Below are 20057 nucleotides of genomic sequence, written 5' to 3'. Positions count from 1 at the left end.
TGCTAATCTAAATACACCAGAAACCGATGGTATCGGTCCATAGAAAGTTTAATTTAATTTTTCTCTTATAATCATTGCCCAAGGACCCCACTCACCTGGAACATCAGCAAAGTCTTTCATGATGTGACATTTCAATTGTCTATTTGCTTGCTGTGGTGTGCTATTGTACAGGTAGTATGGATTAAGGCCTGACATTTAATGTCATACTTGAAAAAGATGCATGTCCCTTGTTTTCTTAGCCACCTGATGTCTATTGTCAGCTGAGAACAGGACAGTCACTGTCAAAGGCTAGGACACCACAATGACTTAACTATGCATGATGGGAAAATCTTTCTCCTGGGAGGGCTGACAGCAGTCTCCATGTGATTTTTAGGTTTGTCTTACCTTGCTGAGGTTAGCTCAAGGATTTTGAGAATCGCCTGTAATTCCTTCTGCACCAAGGTGAACTACAACATGTCTCAGGTGTTATCTGTGCCCTCATGAGACAGTCAGCACTACCGCTGCATGGCTTTAGGGCTGGGAGGGTGCCAGTCATTGGCCATAGAATGACAAATTACATCCCTGCCACTATCAGAGCTGGGGTAGTTTTCACCACAGCATCCTCCAGATGGGCCTAATTAAACTATTAGCCAATAAGCAAGGTCTGATGGCTCCATTAGGAAACTCATGTGCTTAAACAAACAGCACAGAATAAATAGTATCTTCATGGGAGTTCTTCATGTTGGCTGCCCGAACTTCCAGAAGTACAATTTCCAAAGGTGCATCCTTGGCACCACCAATGGGAATGCCTGTGCTCTGGCAGCCATTTTTCTACATTTCACAAGTCCATAGAGACACACCTTAAGCCATGTATTATTGTTTGCTATGGGAGGGAAGCCACACTCCTGGCAGCTGACAGCTAGGCTCATTTCCACTGTCAGCCCTCCCCGGTCTGCTGATTTCATCTGTAAAATCCATATAACCACTTTTTCCGGCTGACTGATGTTTCCAGAATTATCTTATAAATCAGGAATGGTAGTCCTGTGTGAACTAAATGTATTTCTCAAACATACAGCAATTTTAGATAAATGTGTTCACCATTTGTAATAATTATTAGCATCTAAGAGACATGATTCATGTATAATAGATAAAGACACCAAGAACAATGGGGTATATATCCTGAGCTTTTAGGTCCCAGGTGCTCATAGAGCTAGAGAGGAGCTGGGGCTACCAGGGCCTGCCAATTTTGCTTCCTTATCTGTCTTTAGTGGTGATGACCCACATAGGAATTCTGATTCCTGACTGTTGAGACTTACCACTTAAACCCAACCTGGAGATTCCCAGCAGGAGCCTGTCTGAGAATAGACTACTCTCTCCATTCATCCCATCTTTCAATATACATGGTTCCTAGGACACTTTAGAAAAACAGCAGTGGAAAGCATGAATTCTTTAGAACAAGTAAATTAAGAGAATAAATGTTCTATCAGTGTATAGTAAGAAACAAATGGAAAGTTACAATCATCAATGCACTAGGAATGCCTAAGTGGTCACACTTCAGACTGTCATACAACCTTACCAGCATTTCACACCACCTTCATCCAGCCCATCAATGCAGTATGCTAGACTGTGCTTCAGTTCTTAACTTGCCTGCCTCCACCTCTCTCCTGTACCACCTACTGCGAACTGAACTGATTACACCCTGCCAGCATTGTAAATTTGAAATCCCAACCTCTCTAAGTGATAGCTTCAGGATATGAGACTTGGGAGTGGGTAAAGTCTACATGAACCATATTAAAATGAGACCCTAATATTTTTCTAGCCATCTTTGTACCATACAAAGACATGAGAACTACTCATCTTAAGCCAAGGGGGAGAAGCCCTTAGCAGAAAGAGTAGTTCCCCAATCTCGGACACTAATCTTGTTACTGGGAGATATAATTCTTTTGTTCATGACCACTTTGTGGGTTTTCTGGAGGAGAGTAAGTCATCGCCTGATGTCAGTATGACACTAATTCCATCCTTTCACAATCTAAGTCCTGTTCTCTGGCCAAAGCATGCCTCCCCATTGGTCAGAGCAAAAACCACATTCTTCACAGAATCCCATAAAATGTTTGTGATTTTCATTTTTTTTTTGTCAAACCCCTATCACAGCAAGCCTACTACACATGTGCCTCAGTTCTTTTCCTTTGCACCCCTTCAAAGACAAGAACTGTGGTCTAAGTCCTTTCTTGTGATTCGTCTCTGGCTCCCCTGCTGAAATGCTTTTTCATCAGCAAACTTCATATCCTAGTGCTGTCTTAGACTTCACATGAATTTTTAGAGACTCCTCTATCCCAGCCTCTAGAGCCTGGCCTGGCCCCAGAATTCATGCTTTAACTGAGCTCCTTTCTCTGTGCTACCCTTGACCCACCTTTACCCCATGTACCCTCCATTTGTTGCAGGAATTGCACAATTCCGTGTGCCTTTTGGTTCCTGTCTTCTGCCTGCTTCCTCTAGAATGTACGATCCTTCAGAGGTGGTGCTTTCTCATTTTACCTCAGAGATATCCCGGTGCAAACCCGCCCCAGGTGCAGAGCAAGTTCTTCAGAAGCTGGTCTTGAATTCAGCCCGTATAATTCTGAACTTCTGGCTGTTCTACCTCTATCTCCTGAGTACTAGTTTATTGCTATGCACCACTATGCTTAGTATATGGGGTACTAGAGATTGAATCCAAGACCTCCTGTATGCTAAGAAAGCTCTCTTTCAGCTAAGTCAATGCTCTGTACCAAAGCATCTTTCTGTAAACACTATTTAATAATGATAGTCACATAACACATGCGCGGTTATGCTATGTTTCAAGGAGAGCCTTGTGAATTAGGCCAGCCCACATGTGTCTTCCTAGGGATAGAGGAGTACCTGACATGCCATATCTTTAGCTTTTGTTCTCACCTCCAGTCTAGCCCTTGACCACACTGATCTAGTCTAAGCATGAACAATGAAACATTGAAGTTTTGTTGAACTGTTGTTAAGGCCGTGGTAGCTGAAATGATAGTGTTTCTGTTTTCTTCATTTATTCTTCATTTATTTATGGCATTCTGTTCCATACAACTATAATAACTGAGGAATATGACAGAGGCCAGAGGGAATCTTTAGTTCTCAAGGAATTCAGGGAAAGGCAGAGAGGAGGGGAGAAGTTGGAGTCTGCAGATTGAAGCTTTTTTCTTGTGCTTCTTTGTGGGGCTACTGAACACACAAGCATCCACTGTCCCGAAAGACAAATGATAGACTAACTGAGGGCTGCTTAAAGGAATGTATAGCACAATGGTATGGAAGATGATGACCTCTTTGAAACCCCATGGTCTGGTCTGTGTAGATGAGGCAGATATAGAGTATGGAAAAGTGTTTTCTAGAAGATCTTCAGATGGGCTTCCGGCTTTCATTTTCTCAAGGCTCATTGGGTCCCTTCGGAGTAAACAGTCTTAATTAGTAGTCTGAGAACACCTCTGCAATGCATACTTAATTATAACTAATTTGCTATTGATTAACCATTTATCATAATATAACAACTCTACAACTGTCTTGTGTGCCTAATGGTCATAGTGAAGGAGTGCCCACAGCTTCTCTGTTTCCAAACATTCTATTCTTTAGGCCAAATTTAGCATTTCAACTGATTCTAGAGAGAAGATGAAATGCCACATTAGGAGGGTGAAATGAAAAATAATATAATTGAAGGCTGGATAATGCCTTTTTGTTTAAAATCTCCCTAATGGGCAGAACTGACTTTGGCAACAAATCATGGTTAGCATGCCCTATAACCAAGGTCTGCATGCTCTGGTTCATAGTTACAATTGTGGTTGTTAATTGACTTCTCTTGGTGGGATCAGAAGGATTTTTTGTTATGTTTATACTTTATAAGAACTTAGACATTAATTGTTTCCAATAAAATTTGTATTGGGGGTGTTAACTTGATACAAGCTGGAGTTATCACAGAGAAAGGAGCCTCCCTTGAGGAAATGCCTCCATGAGATCCAGCTGTAAGACATTTTCCCAAGTAGTGGGTGGTGTCATCCCTGCAATTTTCAAAATTTGTAAATTCCACCCCTTCCTCATTCAAAGGTATATAAGCAGTAAGTTCTGCTTCTGAGAAGAGATTCTCTCTCTGACCCATTGATCTGTCTGAAACTCATGCCAGGGTGGGTTTTTGGTGGGACGGATGCATTTGAGTCACCCATTCTCCTGTAAGATATTCCCCTTGTAAGCTCATTCATTCTTCATGTTGGACATTGATAGAATTTTTACTTTAGTTTCACTGGATCCTGATCTGGGGACAAAAATGACATTTGTTTACATCTCTCAACAAAATGTCACACAATAAGTAGGTGGATCATATCGGAGGAGCCCTTGGCCATGAGGTCTAGGATCATCTTTGCTTCTGGTAGAATCCTTGGTCCTGAGCACAGCCACTAAACTTCCTGAGGTGGGTAGGACTTTGACTTTGCATCTCCAATGCAGTGGATGGGGATGGCTTTCATGTTATGGACTTTGTGATATTCCCTTTGTGTAGGGTTCTATTGTTTCAGATCTGGCTGTCAATGTTATCATCCTGGGAAATCTCACAGAAGTTCTGCTTCTCTGTCAAAAGTGCCAGGATGTGATATTAGCCAAGTGAAGAGAAAGGTCCTTCTGAGACTCAGATTTTTTTTTTTAACCAGACACTGTGGTTCTGTTCAAGTGAATTCACTCAAGTTGTGGTTAACATAAACACTACAGAGAGTATGACATGTCAAATTAGCAGCTTTGCAAATCTCCTGTTAATTGTCAGCCTAATTAAAAAATTGCTAATTATAATGTTTATAACTTCAAATAACTGTTCAGCTATAAAGTATGGCCTGTCAGGTGTAAACAGGGGACTGGAGGGGGAAAAAATCAATCGACATCTGTTAATTTATCAGCAGCAGTACACTGAATTGAGAAATGGATTGCCTATTGCACTGTAAATCTGCATTACGATAAAAAGACCAATTCACTCAACACCTGCTTAATAAATGGTAATGACCATCGTTATTGGCTTGCCCCAGGGTCTCTTTGCTTATCTAATTCCCATCCTGTTTTAGAGTAGAAACAAAACACAAACACGTACCAGTCCCACAGACAGCATACAAGACCCTGTATAATTCCACTAAAGAAAATCATTTAGTGGTTCACACTATTTAAAAAAAATAGAGAAAATACAAATACCAGAATGAAATATACATATAAATTAGGTAGTAAAAGTGTGAAATTGCTTCTCCCTGAAAGAATCCTGAAGCCCAAAGGCCTATTACTTGGTCACCTTAGTCTAAATTCCCCAAACCTGCTAGATACTGTCAGGTGAGAAAGTTTGTACAGACGTGAGTTTCTAAAACACAAAATTCTAGTCCACGTGTCATTCACCACACAGAAAGTCTACAATTATTACAGCAAATGCTTTGCCAGTGCATTAGATTATATTAAGTAGGATCATTTCCCAATTTATACAAGTTTACTTCTTTTGTGTCTTGTGAGCTTCTGAGAATAGGACTCTCCTAGCTAATTTCTTCTTCACTAGCAACCCATTAGGACCTGTGGAGAGAAGAGGATACTGTACATTATTCGCCATCTCCTTCCTGGTTCTTTTGAGAACAGACATAAAGCATTGACTGAAGCAGCAGTCACAGGTAAATTATTATCAATTTGTTAACAAGCACTGCAGTTGTCTAGTTTTAGTTTTGAGGCATTAAAAACATAACTCATTTTTTTTTATTTCATGTCAGAAATTATATTCAGAAGAGTTAAGCAAAGGCAGTTACAAAGGTCTTATCTCTGAGTAGTTTTCAAGCTAGTGAGAATAACACATCAAGTTAATTTTAAAGGGGATGTCAGCCATTTGTGATGACGGGTTTAAGTCCTGGTGGGGAACGCTTGTGCAGGGGTCATTAGAACCTTGGCTTTTACTTTATCACATGTAAGGGTGAGCAGCTGGATATTCCAGAAGCAGGATGACTTCTCTCATGATTACCCCACTTGGTCCCAGATCCACCATTGGAACCTAATTTTTCAGATGTTCAGGAGTATAGAAAGACCAGTGAGAGGAGGTACAGGGTATGTGGAAATGCCTGTCTGGCTTCAACCTGCTATAGTTGTTTCCTAACTCTCTGTGAGATGACACTACATATCTAGCCTTTCCATCCTTCAAGGATCGAGTCACTTTATCTGAGTTACCATCAGGCCCATGTTTCTTCTTCATATCTATAGGTGGTATGGATTTCCATGTTTCCACCATAACAGGCAGCTATGTGCTATAAATCATCTTTCATTCTCATCCTGAAATGTACTTACCTCATCTCTTTACAGGCAAGAAAGAACAAGGAAGGTTTTGTCCTCATCAATTTGAAGAGGCAAAGAACTACAGGCAAGTAAAGCATGCTGAGAGCAGGAGAGATAATCTTCCCCAGGGAAGAACACAGCAGTTGTTTATCCTATACCAAATTGTCAGCCCAGAAAACATATACAAGTAACATTAGAGGGACTGATCAAGACACACACACACACACACACACACACACACACACACAAATTTGAATGGGAGTAATGGAGTATATAAGAGAGAAGACAGGTTGGAGTAAAGAAAATAAAGGGGTGAATAATGCATGTACGTATGTACTTATTTGGAAATTGTAGTAGAGAATGACTCCTAGCAAAACTAGGGAGTACAGCAAGGTTAGGAAAAGTGTAGAAAGGAGGTTGCAGGCTAAGTAGTGGGCACAAAGCTAACATCTCAATGATTCACAGTCTATTATCATAGAATAAATATGTACCAACTAGAACATGCCTGCAGTCAACTTTCAAAATAATACGTCAAATATTCATTCTATCCTTATTGGTACTTAAGATACCATATTCACAAAATTCCTCTTAGTCTCCCAGGCAAAATATGACAGAGAAAAGATAAGAACTTAAAGCTCATACTCTTAAGATGGTTCTCAACCAATGGGTATTGACCTCTTTGGGGTCAAACAACAGTTTCACAGGGGTCATTAAAGACCATTGGAAAACACATATATTTATATTATGATTCATAAGAGTAGTAAAATTATAGTTATGAAGTAGTAACAAAAATTGTTTTATGATTGGTAGTCTCTAAAACATGAGGAAATGTATTAAAATGATAACAGCATTTGGAAGGTTGAGAACCACTGCTCTAAGATCTTTTCTGTACTTCCATCAGACCATAGGCCATTGGAGGGTAAGTAGAGGCTTTAACAAATAAAGCTCACATTAGAGTGGTTTGACCCAGCACATGAGTAGTAAATGGAAGGATCCATCCCCTTTTGAATTCACAGCCTAGTCCCATGGACTTGATTATGTAACCTGATCAAAAGGACTTTGTAAATACATTAGGTTTCTCCTGAAACAGGGAGGTTCCCTTGGTAATCAGGAATAATCTAATCACCTTTAACATCGTGCATGGACCTTTGTCTCTTGAAGGTCAGAGGCACTGTAAGCAGGAAAATAACTCACTATAGTTAAGACAGCCTTGGGGCAGTAATAGAGATTCTCTTAGACAACCCTTGCCTAACCAAAAGAAAATGAGGTATCAGTTCTACGGTCTCAAAGACGTGAACCTAACACCACCCTGGTTTGCTTTGAAAGTGGGACTCATGCTGTCCGTGCTCTTTTTATATACTTCCCAGGCATCTATATACATAAAGACTGTGAGCATCAGCAAAATAGCAGAATATGGTCCTGGAGAATTGCTCATTAATCAGACAGTGTAAACCAGGATGTGCTGGGAGTAACTATCTTATCCATACATGTGCTGAAGCCTAGCTGAAATTAATTTGGCATGCATGCAACTCCTAAGTGTCACCATCAGTATTTAAAAATAAAATTGTTTAATATATCATTTTAGCAAATAATAAAATACATTTAATCTTGTGCACATTGTATCTAGGTTTGTTTATATGTGGCATATATGTAGAGGTCAGTAGACAATCTTGGATATTGCTCTTCACCTTAAAAGTATTTGAGACAGGCTCTCCTCTTTGTTTCCTACTAGTGTATAGGTGCTAGGTGGCCTGTGAGCCTTCAGGGATTCTTCCTCCTGTCTCTGAATCCATTTCCCCGTAGGGATACTGGATTATAGACATAGATGACCCTGCCTTTTTCATAGGTTCTATGGGTTCAAACCCAGGGCCTCATGACTGACTGCTCAGTGAGTGCTTAAAACACTGAGCAGCATCTGCAGTGTGATTAAAGTAATTGTAAATGAACAGAACATTTAAGAGCAGTTTTCTGTTAACAGAAATATTGAGTGGACAGCATAGACTTTCATTCAAGGCTCTTTCTTCTTGTACACATTTTATCTGATTATTAACAGCTTGTATCAATGCGATATATCTCTTGTAGATGGTGAAGCCATACGGAAACAGTATGATTAACCTAACTTCACCTTGTTCACTCACTTGGTCATAATAGTTGTGAGGTGTTAAAAATGTGTAACAGTTATCACAGTAATTAAAAAAAAAGTTTTACTGTCCTAAAACAACCTCTGTTTTGTGAACTTTTCAGCCTTAGACTACAAAGCCCCAGAGAATGCCTTATCATTTTTACTTAATGCTTCAATAGTATTGACAGCCTAGGATGGCATACAGTCAAAACTACATATTACATAGAATTTCCTTCCATATTAGCCTCTTTAACTTAATATTGGGCGTTTAAATTTCGTTCAATGCAATTTTACAGGTTCATTTATTTTTTAGAGTTGAATAATATCCCATTGAGTTATACTATATTTTATTCACTTACTAGTCGAAAAACATCTTGATTATTTTCAAGTGTGACGAGTTTGAATAAACCAGACCTAAAACCTTGCATGATGCTGCAATCAAGGAATCCTTTGGGGGAAGTAGCCCATAGTCTAGAAAATTAATTTTACTAATGTCACATTGATGAGTTAAAGAAGTCACTGGTCCTTCTGTGCATGCCATGGGCTGGGGAGGTTGATAATCTTCATCTCATTTAATCATCTCCATGCTTTGCTAGGTGGCTGCTATTTTCTCTCTCCTGGTGATAAGAAAATGAACGCACAGAAAGTTAAGTAATTTCCCAAAGATTCCCATCAGCAAATAGCAGGTGTGGAGGCTCAAATCTGGCTGACTCAGAAGCCTGTATCCCTCCTAACCAGATCTCTTTTTATCATCCCTTATGTTCCAAAATGCCTTCTCAAGCACCGTCAAAGGTTGTTCTATGCCTTACTAAGGATGCTGGTGGTTTTCTTAGAATGAGCTGGGTGAAGAAACACAGAGAAGGGATCACAATGGGAACCCACAAAACCCTAACAGAAAACAATCATGGAATTCCAAGCTACCACAGAGATCCTTGACCAGAGAAATATAGAAAGACTATTTTATCAGTGAAGTCACTGAGTTACAACTCCTCTTGGGAGTTCCTCTTTTCCTACAGGATGTGGTCGAGCTATAATTAAGAAACAGGATGAAGGAACAAAGAAGCTTAGGTCATTGCTAACTTCCAACTTCACCATCTTTAATTTTGCTTATTTCCCATGGCTCCTTTGCTTATTGCCCTAGATCTTTCTTTAATATTTAAAGCTTTGCATAACAGTTAATATAAAACCTGCATGGCCATTTCCGGTTAATTCAAAAGGCATGTCAAGTGGGGATTGTCTGCAGACTTATGCTTTGTCATGAAGAGGGGTTTTAGGGACAGAGGTTGAGGCAGATGTATGGGGAGTGCTTTAAGTCTAGGGTATAAGGCACATTTGTACTGCTCCTAACACAAGATAGCTGGGCAGATTTGGAGAGATCATCTGGTGAAGTGCTTGCTGTTGCACATATACCACCTGCAGCTCAAGAGATCTGATCCTTTGGCCCAATGCCTCACTTAGATGGTGGATGGGTTAATGGCAGCACCTGGCTGTTTGGCTCCAATCCAGGGCTCTTTCAAGTCTACCCCATGGCAGCAAGTGATCACTGACAATGAGAGAAAAATGTCAGCAGCTAGGAAACACTACTGAGAAATTAACTCCTTTCTGTTCAGGATCAGAAGTAGGTATTCGGGAGCATATGCAGTGGGTGTGGGGTTTGTGTGACAGAGAGATGGATGGGATTTCTCTGGGGAGGTTCTTGGAAAGGATTCTTTCTGTGTGGGGCTTTGGTTGCCAGAGAAGAATTATCGGAGAAGCAGGGTTGGAATCTGAAAGATTTCTGTGATTTATAGAAGTTCCCCACTGTACAACATCCAGACTCGGGACTAAGGTGTGAGAGAACTTTGGAACACAGAAAAGACACGGACACCAAAGGTTACAACCTGAGGTTGTCAGTCAGGTATTTAAGAACTCAGAGCTTAAGTGGAAGGAAAGAGAAGGATAAACCACAACTCCATGGGATTGTTCCAGGACATATCAGGGCTGGGTAGGGTAGATCTTTAAGGATATAAAGCAAGTGTAGATGAGAGGCCACTTAACCTCTAACTATGTAGGACCCAAGAATGACATGTAGAAGTAGCCATACTTATTGAATAGCAATTTAGTATGGAGACATGCCAGGTGATTTAGGGCAGAGTAGAAAAGAGAAAGAACAGAGAAAACACAAGAGAAGGCTAGAGGACCTGTCCTCTGAATGCAAGACCTTTCTTCCCCAACTTGCCCATTTATCAGAATAGTGTAGACAGAGCCTTTTCAGTCAATCACCCTTTTCCTAGCCACAGCTCTATCTCAAGTTAGTATCTGCAGAAATAGCCTCTGTTGGCTCTATTTTTTTATACTCTGCTCTTGAGTGACTCTTGTGACTGCCCAGATCTGAACTGAGCGACAGGTCTAGTTTGCATTCCACAAATTGCATTTCTCTTTGGAGGATGGTGAATATTTTTTTCATTATGAAAAACAACATGAACACCATTTCATTTCTTCCACAGCTTCTTATAGTCTTTCCTATCATGCATATCTAGCAGTCTCCCATAGTGGAGTCTGTGCCTTCCATTATGAGGGCAATTTCCGGTGGGCTACAAACAAGTTTCCTGAAATGCATATTGCAATCCTGCTCTGTTGCTTTTTCTTGTATCAGAAAAGCTTCTAAGCATTGGAAATGCACCAATCTATAAAGATGTAATCTATTGATAAACTTAAAACATTCTGAATAGTCAGAAGTCCTAGTATAAGAAAAAGACAAGTATGAATACTAGATTGCTGAAAGGAGGAGAATGCTCTTACACTGTTGGTAGGGTACAGATAGGTATAGCAACTGTGAAAGACAATTAATTAATCAGTAACTAGATAAAGTCATTGTATGATCTTGCTATCCCAACTGTGGGTCCATAAGCAAAGGGAAATAAATTGATGTATAAACGAGATCTGTGCTCCAGTGTGTTCTTCAGTTTTATTCACAACAGGCAAGATATAAGCCAACTATAATATTCATCTATGGAGAAATGGATAGGAAAAATGGTACTTTTACATAATGGAACATCATCCGGGTATAAAAATAATAAAATCCAATTTTTTAGCATCATGTTGGGGTTAAAGAGCATTGTATTAGTTAAAGTAAGCCAGACATAGAAAGGCGAATGCTACATGCTATACTGATCATGGACAAGATAAAAATGTCCACTTCAAAAGGATTTAGAGGAGAATGGAGGTTACTGGAGGCTAAGAAGAGGAGAGAAAATGGGTGTCAAGAAGTCAGGTAATGGCTCCAACATAGAGTCAGGCTGGAATGATTAATTCTAATATTCTAGAGTATGACTATATAACAATTGATTGGGTATTGTAGCAGAGAGGACTTTCAAATTCCCCAGTATGAAAACATGATATGTTTAACTAGACAGGAATGATAGCACTCTGATTTGGTATTTACTTTGCATATTTACACACTCGTGTATCAAATTATTTCACTATGTGCATAATCTATGTATAATTATTCATGTCAATTAAGCATGAAAAAGAAAAACAACTTGTGACTTCAGCATGTCTAATATTTAAAGCAGCCAGATTAGACAAACAGTTGAATTTTCTGACACTATGTTCAACCAAGGACACTGACTGAGGTTTTTATATCTTGGTTGTTAAAGTACTAAGTAGGAACTGCTGGCCAAGACCTTTGTGTATACTTTCAGAATTTGTAGAGATTCTGAAATGACTCCTAATTTAGTCTGCTACAAACTTAGAGCTATTTTCGGGTATTATTATGAAATTAACATCTGCATTATCAGTAGTCTTAAAAAATCCCTTTTGCATTTATAAATATATTTGGGAAATTATTTGAATAGATGCTCCCAAGTAGATTTTAATTTGAAATCATAATTTAATGGTCTTGTCTTCTTGGAATGTTCAGGATAACAACCCAAATTTTATAGTAAGCATCACAGAATATTAGTCAGATACTACAAGCTCGTATCTATGGTCTCTCTGACTCTTTTCTTCGGTTATCAAGCCTAAGGCACATGTTTTATGATGGTTATAAAATACGCAAGTATTGTACTTAGCTATGTTTTAAGGGCTCCAAAGACACTCAGATTTCATGTGTTTAAGTTGAGCCCATACAACATATAAGCAAAACTGCAGCAAATCACAAATGGGTTTCTTTATAAAGAACTTTGCTAATAAAAACATTTTCATTTTGTAAATAAAACCAGAGAGAGAGCTCCGGGAGAATAAACCACACATTCATAAACTGCAATTGATAGAAAACAAGTGAACTGAGCAATTTCCTGATCTCCAGTGGGACCGAGCAAGCCTTGTGTTCACAGCTGAATATGCAGAGGGATGTTTACTATAATTGGAGAACACTTGGCGGTTTGAGGAGCCCACACTTAGGCTTCAAAAAGGTCCTAAATTATTTGTTGCAAACCCCTAGATAAACAAGAAAAGTGCCGTTCAATTGTCCTATAAGGGCCCAAATTAGAGGCTTTTCTGGGCTATCCCTAGTGATTTCTGAATTTAATAATAAAATTCTGGTTTTTCATTTATGTTAATATGCTCTTGAGCTTTACAAAAGCCAACTTTCAAGCTTACCCCACTGTGTAAGCATGCATGCATGCATGTGCAAGCACACACACAAGCATACGGAGGCACAAAACCTCTCTCTCTCTCTCTCTCTCTCTCTCTCTCTCTCTTTCTCTCTGTGTGTGTGTTTGTATCGGCCTGTCTGTCTGTCTGTCTGTCTGTCTGTCTGTGTCCTTGGCCAACAGTGAGGTCCTTTAAAAAGTCCCTCTGCAAAGTCATTGTTATTGGCCCATTTTAGCCAGACTCCTGCTGAGACTTCATCCTTACCTAGAGGTGTAGATGCCAACTAGATCCTCCTAGAGATTCCCATCTACTTCATTACCTCATCCTTTGAGGTATTAGAGTTGGGCTCAGTTGCTAGTGTTACAATTGTGTGAATATAGTGCTTCTTACCCATTTAATCAACTCCTTAGTTTTTTCATTTTTGTATATTTGGTAGTATATTAGAGTCCAGCTCTGTGATAATCTTGCTTTTCCAGATGTGATGTAGTCAGGGCATCTGAAGGGTCAAAATAAACAGCTTGAATCTTTAGCACTTGCTGAATGCTGCTAGTTCAGTGGAAAGCACCAATCTACCAATGCTTTAAGTGAACATCTAAACACCAACATTCTTGGTTTACAAACTTTTTATACTTTTGTCATCAGCTAATTAGCAGCAAGGGCTAATAGGCTTCCTGACAGTGAGGAAACATGGCTGACAGCAGAGGCGATGCAATGACAAGAAGTCCAATAGCAAGTAGCAATCCAGTGCTGTAACTTAACGACATATACCTCCTCAGATCTAAGAGGCCCCATGTAGACTTTCCACTGCATATTATTATAGCTGATTTCCACAATGATAAGCTGTCTTTCAAGGAAAGGATAGTTTTATAAGGTCCATATACTTTTAAAATATAGGTAAAGAAGGACATTTAAATCTCTTAGATCACTAGAATGTTCAAAACATCACCCCCTACCCATGAAGCCCTGATGACTGCACATAGCAAAGGCTTTGCTGTATAGGCAGTGATGCAGTTGGTACCATTGGCTTATATTATGGCTTCCTGTGGTCTGCATCATCTTTCATTCAACAGACACTGACCACTAGCCAGCACTGTCCATGGTTCCCCAGTCTCTTCCAGTTCTGTTGAATGACATCTGGCCTAATTTACCCACTGAAATCTCCTTGGTACCAGGGGACACTTGAAGTGCAATACTTTATAAGGTCCAGTTACTTTCCCTGTAACTTTGGGATACAGGCGCAGAAGGTCTGGTATTTAATAAAAAGGTTATAGACCCTAACATAGATGTGGGGCCAGAATTCAGGTTTCCTGGATTGCCTATTCTGTTCTTGACTCTTGTCGGCACCCTGTGTGATTCTATATAGAGTGATTACAAGCAGGTGATTAGGATGTCTGTGCAGGCACCATGACAAGAAACAATTTCAGACAATGGGAAGCTCAGACGCCTGGAAGGGGCGGAGGAGGCACGAAGTCAGTGTCACAGATAAATGTGAATTGCATTTATTACCCGTCTATTGAGTGAGTCAGCTACACACCTAAAGCCTTTTTCTTATTTTGATTTTTAAATGGAATTTCAAATTCTTTATATGGAAAGAAAAAGAAAGGTCAAATGCAGGTAATTCCATCTTCCTGTCATCCACCCACTTTTCAAACATAATTTTCTAGGTTTGCTGTCTGTTCTCATATCCCCTCTTTTTCCTTCCCTGCCAAGTGACAGCCTGTTTCTGGGACAATGAGGATTCCAGAGAAGCATAGTTGTCTGCTTGTGCCAATCCTGTCTTACCTGTCTTTCTCACCCACATGCAGGAGTCTTCTAGAAGTCTGGGCTCTGTTTTTTTTTTCCTCCATAGAACTTTTATATCTTCTAGGTTTCTCATCACAATTTATGAGATTGTAGACACACATACTCCAGTATTTTCCTTTGTTTATAAAATGGACAATATTGGTCCAATCTGCACAACTTGGCACTATATAAAATGAGCCACGGGTGGTGGTAGTACCTGCTTTCATCCTCCCAACAACACACTTTGTGGCCTCACCCACAGGCTCAGTAATAGAACTCACAATACTGAAAAAGTATAAAACAGACTGAGCTCATCTGAACAGCATCAAACAAGACTTTTTCTAGAGTCTACCTGCCACATGGCAAATGCTATCAAATCATGAAGTTAGGTGTTTATTGCATTTTTTTTTTTACTGAAATAAAAGTCTAGCTTCTAAAATTGTGGTACTGTTCCCTTGTATCTAGTGCTCTGACCAGAAGAGATACTCCATAGCTTTTTGCCAATCTGAGGTGTGTGCGGCCATTCTGCCACAAATATGTTCTGTAACATCAAGGTGCTGAAACAAACCTACAAATTCAGAATGTGAGTATATGCAGCTATAAATCCAACCTGTCTTTGGATTTCACTTGAAGAAATTATATTACTAGTCCTCCTCAATAGATAAGTCCCTCCTGGAGGAAGGGAGGGAGGGCCAGGAAATTTACAGATCTCAGAAAGTTCAGAAAGTTACAAGGTTCACAAGGTCCCTTCTTAGAGTTATGTATGTAGTAAGCAGTTGCTGAGGGAGGAGAGGAGGCTCCAGAGCCTCCTGTGAATTTGCTATGGGGATTTAAGGGTGTGGTGTTCATGAATCATTTCTCAAGCTGGTAAGGGACTTTGTATGCTGCCACTACCACTGAGGCAGCCTTACTTCTAAAACTCACTGATTATCGTTGACTTCCTTGGGTCATTTCCATGTTCTGTCCTGGTGCCTCATCTGTAGCAAACAGACATTTTCTCAGGGAACATCACATAAGCAGTATACTGAAACCTATGTTAGAACACTTGCTCAGCAACATATTTGTTATCTGCTCATGTGCTCTTGATAACGTAAGATTCCTTGAAGTCAAGATTTAGAACACCCCATGAAAGGCAGCATGGGATAGATAAGGCAGAGAATTACCAGCCCTACGTCTAATGTCTCTTGTTTTAGTGTCTTCATGTGCATAGCTAAGGCAACATCTTTCTTTAGCTAGAACTTCCTGACTTTGTGTATGTTAGAATGAACAGTGATGGGTTCCAAAGGTGAGTTTCCAAGGATGACATTGAGGCTCCAGAATCTTCACTCCTTATTGCTTTAGCATTCTTAGAATGGGAAATGTAGTGTAGACAATAGAAGTTAAGTATTGGTGTTAGTTCCACAGGATGACAGGGGTAGGGTTTCTATCTCAAATTATAGAGTCCCCCAAGGGCTGTGATGTGTTAGGTGAACAGGAAATTAACATTTCTCTCATTGAGAACTCCCCATTTTCTTCTCTTTTTGGATAAAAGTCTTTTACAGTTAGTCTTAATCCTGAATGGTGCATGGTTTGTAATTAATATCTCTTGAGTGAATGCTATTGATTGCATAAATGCTATTGGCAACCTAGAATTAAATTAAGGACATGTCTTGGAGTAGGTATAGGAATATCAAACCTTGCTTGAAAGGAGGACGTGTCTCTAAGAGCTTGTATGCATGTTGCTTGAATTTCTCCTCACAGCCATTATCTCTTCCCTTGGTATAACTCAAATTATTCTCAATGGTGTATGCTTTTCCTCCTCCCGCCTAGTACATATTTAGAAACTTCCACCTCTTCCTTTCTAGAGGAAATGAATAAGTCAAAGACAAATCACTTAAAAGGAAAACAAAATAAAACAACAACAATTGCAAATGACTAAGAACTAGAAATGTGACGTAATTACTGAGTGCTCTTTATGAATCAGCTGAGGTAAAAATGCATTGTTAATCCAAGACTTCATTCCCTGTTCATGAATGTTAGCAGCTTTGGATTTTAAGAGCTACTAACAGGTCAGAGTGAGAATGAGTGACAGTGTTTGATTCTGTCTCAAACTAACATCACTGGATCAAGCACACTTCATCTCAGCACCTCCTCAGGATATCCCCTGCTAGGGCTCACAATGCTGATCTGAAATCTGATGGATTACTTAAAAAGTCTACAATCTTGACTTCTGTAAAAAAAAAAAAAATCCAGATCTAATTCTCAAAACATAAATGTTATTATAATAACAAAGTAAAAATTTTAAACACACATACATATATGAATATCCTTTTAATGTAAACAAGTGTCTCCTTTCTGTACACATCCACAAGCATCTTAAGTTATTTTGTAAGTAGAGAACTTAGTATCAGTGGCTGAGACATAGAATATACCAGTTGTTTTTCTTGTTGAAAATAACTAGTAAAAACAACTTATTAAAACAAGAGAAAGTATTACATGATGGACATTTCAAACTTACTTCCTTATCTTTCCCATTGTAGTTTCAGACACACAGAACAAGTCACTTAATACTTAGAATACTCTAGAAATAACCTAACAGAAGCCAGGTAGAAGGGATCAAGATGGCGTCTTCAAGTTGACACAGCCATCACAAATGGGATTTCATAGCAGCTGCCACTGCCCCACAGGACTGAACAAAAGTGGCATTTGAAGAGCCAGCCATGGCAAAGGGAGGGGTTCATGGGGTCCTACCACTCTCCATGACAAACTTCTATATACTTATGGATCCTTGGGAGGGGCCAATCATTGTCTGCAGCTGTGTACCTAATAGTGAATCCACCAGGGTCCCAGTCTTGTGAATAGTTCTAAACCCACAGCTACAAAGACAGTCCCAGATAAAAATCAATGAGTCATAAAATAAAATGATAAGTCCTGGTATGGGAAAGGGAATGGTAGGGAGGCAGAAAATATGCTAAGGGTGGGAGGGATTAAAAAGTGGGAGGGAGTACATGCATAGAATGTACCATATGCATATATAAGTTTTGAAACAAGATTTATCCAATAAAAACTTATAGAACCATTACAAATTTTTATTATATTTATTTGTTGTGTGTACATGTGTCTGCACATCATGGCACATGTGGAAGTCAGAGGCAACTTTGGGTAGCTGGTGTCTTCTTTCTCCCATGTGGGTTCTGGGAACCAAACTCACATTCCCACACAGCAAGTGCCCTTACCCACTGAGCCATCACCAGCTTACACATAACTAAAAGCAGACTGTGACTCACATATTGATTGACCTCAGGAGAACACATGACACCACGAAAGCATGAAACACTAAGAATAAACATGATAAACATGGATGACCCATATGGATGGTTAAGAGAACTTTCCAGGTCCTCTGACACATTGAATATACCTTGATGATGAAAAATAAGGGCTGAGCCCAAATTGAGCAGTATACCTACTTCTTAGTGAGCATCAGTTGTATGCAAGGTAGTGCTATGTTTTCAAATATGTTTTAGAAAAGGCAATTTAAATGTGCCCTGGCTCAATTAGTTTTGGGATGGTATCCATTGAAGGTGAGTTGTTTAGCTTCTCTGAGCCTTTCTTTACCCATTTACAAAATAAATGTAATAGTATCTTATATTGGACACTTTCTTGTCACTGTGACCAAATATTTCACAGGAAACCTAAGAGATGTAGGATCCATGGGAGAAGAGATGCCATGTAGTGAAGCTGCCTGGTTAATGGAAAGAAGTGGATATGGTATGATTAGGACCTTCAAACCCTCTTCCTGAGGTGGGTGGCTCTCCACTACCTATTGACACAGGGCTCAGAAATTTCAGTCCATCATGGCCTAAAAGCTAGGATAGCCAGAGAAAGTCTGTCCATTGTAGTGGCCACATGTGCAAGAGGCTTGTTCACATAATGATGGACAGGACCTACTGTGCAATTATGAACCACAGGCAGGTACTGACTTCAAAGATTTATTCATGGTGACCTCTGTCTACTGGCCTAGTCCTACCTTCTAACATCTCTATAGTGTTCAAAATAATGGACACAGTGTTCAAAACACAAGTCTGTGGAGAAATGCAAACCACAGCTCATCTGTTTCATAAAATGGGTCATTGTGAGAATGTAAGGAATTAGTACCAAGAGTACTCATTTATCCTGTATTATAATACCCAGTATTATTTTGAATAATAAATATGTTTTATAGGTGTGCAAGATTAAGCAAAAACAAATGTATGCTTATTGTTTGAGCAAAGTTCTGTAGCCTAAGTGTTAGCCTCTGCAGTAGAATACTGGATGTGAGGAATGAGAGCAGGCACCTGGGAGGGACTGCATTGGCCCATCGCCCAGAAACCATCTTTATGCTGGAAGTGCTTTTCATAACATTTCCCTCTCTCTACTTCAGAACAAAATGATTCTTTGAAACATCCATTGTTTTGAACCCCCTCACCCCCACGTTGGAACATGGGCAAGCCCAGTAGGTCTAGCAGCTTCAATGTTGTGAGTCTTGAGAGTCTAGCTTAAAGCAACTTTTGTGCTGCGTTTCATTCGGCTGATGGTACGCCTTTGCTGTAGTTGCCTTTGGTTCCCGAGGCCTCTTCAGTTAGCATTCTGAAGGATGTGATGCCTCTCGGACTTAAGTAATGTTGGCTGTATCACTTTTGAGCTTGCTTGAGGTTAAAAGTCAGAAGCCAACAGTAAGGACAATCACACAAGGAATTTGTCACTCTTGATTTGATAAACTATACACAAATGGTTAGCCTCAAACCTCAAGTTATTTGTACCAGGCCCTTTGCTCATGTTGTGGTTGAAAAGGTTAAGGAGTGCAGGCTGGTTTTTATTTCTAGCTTCCAGATCAAGCTATGATACATTTCCTTGGGAAAGATCAGCCCTGAAGGTCACATCCTGCCCACTAATCTGCACACCAAGTATATAAAAGAGGCAAAAAACCATCTTCACAAAGTCTATTTTACAAGAAGCAAATTGGAGAGCTGAGTAGATAGTTTTATGCCATGTAAGCATGAAGGTTTGATTTCAACCTACAGAACTCAGAAATAAAGGCTAGGTTTGGTGAGGCATGCATGCAATTTCAGCACTGAGGAGGGAGAGACAGGTGGACCCCTGGGACTCTCTGGCTTAGTGAAAGACCCTAGCTCAAAAACAAATGTTGACCGCACCTAAGGAATGACATCTGAGGTGGCCCACCTCTATGGTGATAGAGGCACATAAACTCATGTATGTCCATGCATACTTACCCACATTCTCTCTCTCTCTCTCTCTC

General features: G+C 39.7%; 1 protein-coding gene and 1 long non-coding RNA gene across 4 annotated transcripts in view; both read right to left on the bottom strand.

The window, feature by feature from the left end:
- The window catches only part of Adarb2 (adenosine deaminase RNA specific B2 (inactive)), a 532727-nt gene that overhangs the window by 458103 nt on the left and 54567 nt on the right, over positions 1-20057 (bottom strand). The window lies entirely within an intron of this gene.
- Positions 3019-19579, bottom strand: LOC116082057. 2 transcript variants are annotated; one of them, XR_004115148.1, is made up of 6 exons: positions 15707-19579; positions 14783-14918; positions 13391-13496; positions 8785-9042; positions 5484-5559; positions 3019-3420 (listed from the first exon to the last, which is right to left on the bottom strand). It is a non-coding gene; the product is annotated as an uncharacterized LOC116082057 (long non-coding RNA). The 2 variants fall into 2 exon arrangements; XR_004115147.1 differs by lacking the exon at positions 3019-3420 and having other exon boundaries at positions 5423-5559; positions 15707-19578.

This window comes from Mastomys coucha, unplaced genomic scaffold (genome assembly GCF_008632895.1).
Source record: "Mastomys coucha isolate ucsf_1 unplaced genomic scaffold, UCSF_Mcou_1 pScaffold7, whole genome shotgun sequence".
NCBI classification, from domain to species: domain Eukaryota; kingdom Metazoa; phylum Chordata; class Mammalia; order Rodentia; family Muridae; genus Mastomys; species Mastomys coucha.
This window is presented reverse-complemented; position numbering and strand designations above follow the sequence as displayed.